At 51.3% G+C, this 7367-nt stretch overlaps 1 long non-coding RNA gene across 1 annotated transcript; it reads right to left on the minus strand.

Moving 5' to 3' along the window:
• Positions 1 to 4915: 4915 nt before the first annotated feature.
• Positions 4916 to 6246, minus strand: LOC120610386 (uncharacterized). The gene is made up of 3 exons (XR_005654925.1): positions 6220 to 6246; positions 5908 to 6122; positions 4916 to 5226 (listed from the first exon to the last, which is right to left on the minus strand). It is a non-coding gene; the product is annotated as an uncharacterized LOC120610386 (long non-coding RNA).
• Between the last annotated feature and the right edge of the window lie 1121 nt (positions 6247 to 7367).

A 7367-nucleotide genomic window follows, 5' to 3' on the forward strand; every position in this document is an offset into this window, starting at 1 on the left:
GGTCGTGATACCGTGGCTAAAAAAATTGCTTACGATTGTGGCCCACGACTTCTAGGAAATGCAAAACCAATTACGTTCCTCCCACCCCCTCACTGTCTTGTGAACTTCCTCAGGGTTCCCTTTCACTGGGGCTGCCCGAAGGCTTTGAGCTGGCACACAGGTCCTTGTGACCTGCCCCTGCCAGCCCCTTGGGTCCTTCTCTTCCACTTGTCCACACACCAACGTGCCAGTCAAGCCAAACTATTGATGTTTTCATTTTCCTGAGTCTCATGCCACACACTCTAACTCCTCAGTGCTTTTGTCCCAAACCAGCTACTATTGCCTGGAAAGCCCCATTCTCTTCACTTGATTATCTTCCACTTGTCCTTAAAGCCAGACGAGGTGTCCCTTCTCTGCCAGCCTTGGGGCTGGGTTCCTGTTCCCATAGCCCTCCGTGTTGCCCCGGCCTCAGTGCTGAGGAACCGAGACATCATCTGTGTCCCGCCCTCCCTGGGAGGGAAGCCCGCTGATGTTGAGGCCATGGCTGCCTCTAACACCCCTCTCTGATCACAGGCCGCACTTACATCCAGCTGAGACTTGGGACTTATGTTCAGTGAAGCACTGCTCAGTGGCTTTTGTCTAGGGCAGCAGAACAGGTGTGGACACTTGAGGTCTGTCTGACACTGTCTGACCCTTCCCACTATGGGGAAGAGAAAAAGATCTGGTGTCCCTAGCTCTGCTTTCCATCTCCTCCAGGTGTTTCCATCTTAGTTATAAATTAGAACACATTTTTATCTTGCCGTTCTCTTCTCTTCCATTATCCTATGGAGATTTGCGGGGGGGGGCATGGAGTAGGGTGGGGTATGCATCAGATCCCCGATATCCTGATGATTTGCCCAATCTGAGGAAGCATGGACAGGGACAAAGCTGAACCTTGCAGGCCAAAAATTGACTAGGGCACAGGACAAGGAGAATACAGGCACCTCCTGGCTGCCAGAGACCCATGGAGGAGGTGATGCTCTTGCTGCCTGTCCCAGGGGCTCCAGTGGGCAGGAAGTGTCTTTCTTTTTCCTACTCTACAGAAAGGCCGAAGTTCCAAGGTCTGACGGAGCTGACAGTAGACCAAGGAGGCAGGCCCTCGGTGCTCCTGTCATGAAATGCCTCCTGGGCTGTATCTGTCATCTTTGAGCCAGCCAGTAAAGGCTGCAAGATCTGGGAGAAGAGCTGACTGTGAGGAACTTACACCTGGATGCATGGAAGATGTTGACAATTTCAGCCAGGACCACAGAGAAACTGCTTTGGTGGGTAAGGGGTAGGGAGCAGGAGATCCTGTGGGATAAAGGACAGGGCCCCAGGTTGGTTTTCAGGAGGCCTGATGCTGCTACTAACTCCATGGGGGTTGGGGGAAGGGACCAGAAGGACAGGAGATTCTGGTGTAGGCCATGAGTAGGTGGTCTCTAGCCATGAAACAGCTGCTGAAGGTACGGGTGGGGAGCAGCTCTGCCCCACAGTCTCTGTAAAATTTGGGTTGAACCAGGTCATGTAGATGGTCCCCCATCTCTGACAGCCGAGGTCCTGGATCCTGAGGCATCGGGGTCACAGAGCAGAGCTGGGAGCCCCTCAAGGAAGGGCCATGCTTGTCTGGTTCACTATTTCCTGCACAGGGCCTGGTGTCTCTCTGCAGGTGCTCACAGAGAGAGTGAATGACTGAAGGGCATGAATAAATGAGTGAGTACACTCCACAGGCTGGAGGTTCCACAATCTGGACAGGAAATGGGAGAGGTGAGAAAAGCCATGAGTCACATGTGGGAACTTCGTGCCCCTGCCCAGAAGTCCAAGGCCAATGCCAGCGTCTGGGGAAATGGAAAGGAAGGAGGAGCTGTTTCACCTCTCATCTTAATCCCGTAAGTCCAAGCAGGGAAATGTTAATTACTTAGCTTTGAGTGGTTTTATTTTCAATTAAAATCGTCAGGCCAACAATTGGAAATTAGGAATTGGAAATCGTTAGGAATTAGCAGCAATAGCAAACCCTCCTCAAGATGCTGAATTAGAGCTAGCCAGGGAGGGAGGGTGGCTGGGGGTGAACCTCATCCAGGGCATCACCTCCGCCCGTAGTCTGAGTTGATGCTCCAAGCACTCGCAGGTGGGACAGGGGTGGGCTTCTGAGAGTGAGGTGAGTGTGCCCAGAAGCATCTGCCTTCTCTCACTCACTTCCCCAGCAACAGTCACTCCAGGCTCAGTTGACGATGGGCATCAGCTCAAACCACTGTGAGAGACCAAGAATCATGGAGCTCGCGATAAGCTTGTGTACACAGCAGTTGCTCAACAGATATTTGTTGAATTAGAGTACAGGTGTAGAGGGGCAGCTGGACTCAAGACCTGGGGTGAGGGCTGTGATCTGGGCTCTGACCTGGGCAAGAATGCTCTGTAGCAAAGGGTGGTGAAGACTCTGGTTTGTCCCATGCTGCCCTTCCCAGAGATAAAGCTGGGAGGGAGGGTGGTAAGGGAGAAGGGAACTAGGGGTGCTAGTCTGGGCCATTGTGGTGCTCTTTGGCCATAAGGCAACAACTTTGGGACAAATCCTAGCCTGAGAACTAACAGCTATCTGGCCCCATAAAGCGGAGTTCAGGAGGCCTCTGGATGCCTCTGGAGGAAGATGTTTGTCCTCCTGGAGACTGAGGTGCCCCCAGGGTTCCTTTCTCAGGGCTATGGACTGAATTGTGACACTTCAAAATTCATAAGTGAAAGCCCTAATCCCCAATGTGACTCTATTTGGAGTAGAGCCTATAAGGAGGTAATTAAGATTAAATAATTTCATAAGAATGGGCCCCTGGTCTGATAGGATTAGTGCCCTTATAAGAAGAAACACCAGAGAGCTCACTCTTTGTCTCTCTCTCTGCCATGTGAGCACACAGCGAGGAGGTGCCTGTCTACAAGCCAAGAGGAGAACTCTCACCAGAAACTGAGTCAGCCGGCACCTTCATCTTGGACTTCCAGCCTCCAAAATTATGAGAAACAAATTTCTGTTGTTTAAGCCCCCTAGTCTGGGGTATTTTGTCCTGGCAGTCTTAGATGACTAATACAATCGGCAACATTTTTTTACAGTGCTAAGACCTTCCAACAGCCCTGGGAGGAGGCTGAACAATAATATAAAATGGACAACAGGCACAGTTAGGAAGTGGCAGTCAGGGACAGAGCCAGGCTGGGTCCTGCAATTTTTAAGGCCAGCGCCTTTAATGACTGTGCTGTTGATGAAGATGCTGATGATGATGGCAGAATTCACACGGAGAGCTCAAGTGTGGACGGGGGACCAAGCCTTAGGACAGCTAGAGCCAAGGGGCCTGGATGCTGAGACCCTAGTGTCTCTCCTTGCTCAGCCCTAGGCCTTTGTCAGGCAGTGTCCCGAGTCTCAGAAAATGAGGCAGCCAGGGCTTTCTGATCACAATTGACTATGTCCTCTGGGCCAGCTAAGCAGCTAACATATCCCCCCAGTCTGGGGCCTCCAAGCATGAGGTCACCCGGCTTTGGGGACAGCGTGGCAGAACAGTGGCCTCTTAAATATTGAATTACCCCAGTCCCACTCCTGCTGATTTAACTAAGGGCTCCAAACCTCAAGTTTGTTTAATAACCTCCTGACACTAAACAAACAGCCTTGCAAAAGGAGTAATTTGCAAGGCAGAAAGAAAACAAATAAGGTGCAAGGACACAGTGAGGCAGCGGCTAGGCTGATTACATTCTGGGGGCTACCTAAGTCCGACATCAACAGAGAGCATATAGATCTTGGCTGCTCTCCACTCTGGGAAGTCTTCAAAAACATGGCAAGGGAAACTTTGCATTAGGCCTATGGTGATGGCGCATCATTAGAATTCTGGGGGCATATTAAATGCCATCTAGTTGCTAACACGATGCATCATTTTCTGCTAAATAATTGATCACTGTGCAGAGATTGTGTTTGTGGAGTTTAAAAAAGTGATTAGAGCAGGGAACATTTCTGGGAGGCAAGTTGCATCTGTAACCTGGAGCCTGGTCTGTGCACCTTTGTGGGGGGCCATTGGGGATTCTTGCCACACAGGGATGGGGGGCAGCACAGGAGTGCCGACATAGCAGGGTGAGGGGTGGAGGTGGACGGTGTGGGTGGCATAAGACTGACAAGGATGGAGGTGAGAACAGAGCTTTTGTGATGGCCTAAGGGGCTGTGTGGACCTTCCACCCTATTGGAGGCATGGAGGAAGGCAAGTGGCCTGTCCAGGGAGACAACAAATGCTGTACTCCTCCCAAGGCCCCAGGCCCAAGTGGCACCTTGTGAAGGTAGAGTCTGGTCCTGAGAACAGTTCATCTAAGGAACCCCTGTTTGCTCTCCCTTTTCTGCCCTACCATCGCCCAAGAATCACCCCTCAGAATCTGACCAAGACTTTTTAGTGGACACAGGCAGCTCTCCTTGGCCAGCTCCAGTCCCCTCCCTCTCCCTCACACAGGCCAGTGTCTGCCTGGCAGCCCTGGGTGGGATACCATAGGTGACCACCTCTTGCCCTGCCTTCTTCCCCTTATCCTGGGAAGGAACTTGAGCCCCCCACCCCCACCCTCCTTTACCTCTGAGTAAGAGTGTGTTGTTGAATTTAGGACGTGTGTGAAAAAGACTTTGGTCCTGGTATACGAGAAGGTACTTCAGAAGCTGATGGGGAGAGAGATTTGAGGTGCAGTCTGTGAGGTATCTGGGAGATGGAGGTGGTGAGGCTGCAGAGGGTTATTCAAATAGCCGGAAAGTAGAAAGATCTGGTACAGAGTAAAGAGTAACAGTATTTTTCAAATGAATGACACAGCACTCAACAAGGAATCCAAATTCACACATTACTGATGGACTGTGTGCTTTTGAGCTAACCTCTGAACCTCAGTTTCCCTATTTGAAAAGCACATGCCTCTGTGTGTATGCGTGTATGTGTGTATGTAGGGACTTTTAAGGTCCCTCTTGTCCTGACATTCTGTGCTTCTAAATTAGTTGTTCTTCTCCGTGGCTGCACATTAGAATCTCTTAGGGAACTTTAAAAAATACAGATGCTGGAGAGCAACCCTCAGAGGTTATGATTCAATCGGTCCAGGGCTTGGTCTGGGCATCTGTACTCTTGGGATCTTCCCCAGTGACTCCAACGTGCAGCCGGGGATGAGAACTCTTACCTTGGGAGGGGAGTGGGAGGTGCAGGACAGCCAGGCACGGGTCTGGGCCAGCTTGTTTGGCCATGTGGTCCTTAACTGTGGAGCAAGAGGAAAAGATCGGCTGCTATAGAGACAGCTTCAAATATCCAGCTGCTATGGCGTGCTGGGCAGATGGAAACCTCGGCTTCAGCAGATGCTACAACTGCAGGGCTCAGTGGCAGCCTTCCTGGGGAGGGTGGATGGCGTCGAGGAAGAGGTGCAGGGTCTGCAGGGGGGCAGCCTTCACTGCTCTTTGCAAAAGAAAACTTTCTTTACAGAGGTTGTGCAAGGCTGTGGGAAGAAACATTTCTCTCACATCTTGCATGTTCTTAAAATGGGCCTTTCTCTTAATGGCACAGGGTGAACGCAGAAGGCTTTGAGATAGTCCCAGCAGTCAGCTGTTCACCCCTGGCTCTGCTCACTCTTCCCTAAGTGACCTCTCCTCCCTGGAGCTGCCCAAGATTTTCCCAGCCCAAGGGACCTAAATACCTACTGCTGACTGAGTCCCAGCACACATGTCTGGGAAAGGTTAAGCCGTTCATGGTCACCTCCCCAGCGGCTGGAGAGCTAGTTCTCTGAGGGCCCATATCAATTCTCTCACCTTCGTGGCATCATAAAGTGTTAGATATTCTTGTTAGTTTATGTAGAGTCACATCTCACTGTACAGGCCCGCATCCCACCACCCCTGCCACGTATCTCGGCCATGTCCCCTTTTCTGCTCTAGACCCATTTCCTCACCTGAAAATAGAGTGAGCCAGGCTTTCACAGACTCTGATGGCAGTGTGTTCTGTGGCTCTGAGAGTTTGACAGGTGACCACTAGTAGGTTCATTTTACAGGTGAGATAACTGAGGCTTGGGGATGACCAGACTTCACCAAGGTCACTCGGCCAGTAGGTGGGGGAGCCAGGAGCAGAACACATAGCCCCTGAGTCCCAGTCTAAGACAGCCTGCATCTGATAAACAAAAAAAATGTAGTCCAAGATCACAGGGACATTTCCAAACCCCCAGTCTGGGGAGAAAATTAGTTTCTGTTTGGAGACAAGCACCTACTCTGAAATGAGGCTTCTCACTCTCTCTGGAAACAATCTAACTGATTTAATTCCCTACCACTACCAGGGTGTTTCTGGTTTTGCCTGGGCCTTCGGCCTATCAGCTGCATAGTGCTTCTGGGGGGCAATGGCCTGGGCCACACCTCTAGTTCTACTTTGCCCTGTCATGCACTGCCCTAGTCAGCCTGGGCCACACACACAGTAGTGTCTGAAGGTAGATTAGTTTTTAGCTAAAGGTCAAGGCAAATTGCCCAGGGATCCCTGGAGAGGTTTTCCTGCGGCTGTGCATGCTGGCCCTGGCCAGCAGGGGGCGGGAGAGGCCCTGCATCCTGGGCGGCAAGGTCAGGATCAGAAGCAGAGATTGGGGGCTGGGCCTGGTGTTGGCGTGGAGGCAAGGTCAGAGCCCAGGCCCAGGATGCCCCCCAAATGTGCCTCTGACGACTTCCAGTTGCGACCCAGTTTGTCCCCACAGGGTGGGATGTTAGATAACCTGCAGAACATAGAAGGGTGACTATGGGAAAATCATCCTGAGTTGTTTTAGTTTGAGATGCAGAATTTTAGACGGAGAGAAGGGAGAACGAGATGCCTCTTCTTTCCTCCCTTCTGCCCACAAAAGCTAACGTGGTCTAACTTGGTCTATAATAAGTCTTTTATATTCTAGTCTCTTTCTCAAAAACAGTGCAGCCCAGCCCAGCCCCGCTCCAACTTCAGTGAGCATCAGAAGCACTGAGGACTTGCTAAAACAGAGATGCTTGGGTCTACCCCCAGTTTCGAGACATGAGGTCTGGGGGCCACACTTTAAGAACCACGGGTTAAGCCTCCTCCTACCTCAGTTCCCAGAAGGGTTTCCTGGAAGAAAGGGCATCAACTATAGATCCAGACAGACCTAGAATTCTGGCTGTGCCTCTGTTTAGCTATGTGACCTTGGGCAAGTTTCTCATCCTTTCTGAGCCAAGATTTCCTGAAATGTTGGGAAAGCAGTTCCACCTCACAGGAACTGTGAGGTCTCTGGTGAAGGCAGAAAGAGAGTCTGGCAGAGGTGGGGAGGGCAGAGGCCATCCAGTCCCTCCTCATCCTTGTGCAAACAGGTAAAGTGAGGACAAGAGCCCAGCCCAGGTCTCACTTGGGGTCTGGCAGAGCTGGTACCAG

The sequence above is a fragment of the Pteropus medius genome, unplaced genomic scaffold (assembly GCF_902729225.1).
Source record: "Pteropus medius unplaced genomic scaffold, Ma_sr-lr_union100, whole genome shotgun sequence".
Classification (NCBI taxonomy): Eukaryota; Metazoa; Chordata; class Mammalia; order Chiroptera; family Pteropodidae; genus Pteropus; species Pteropus medius.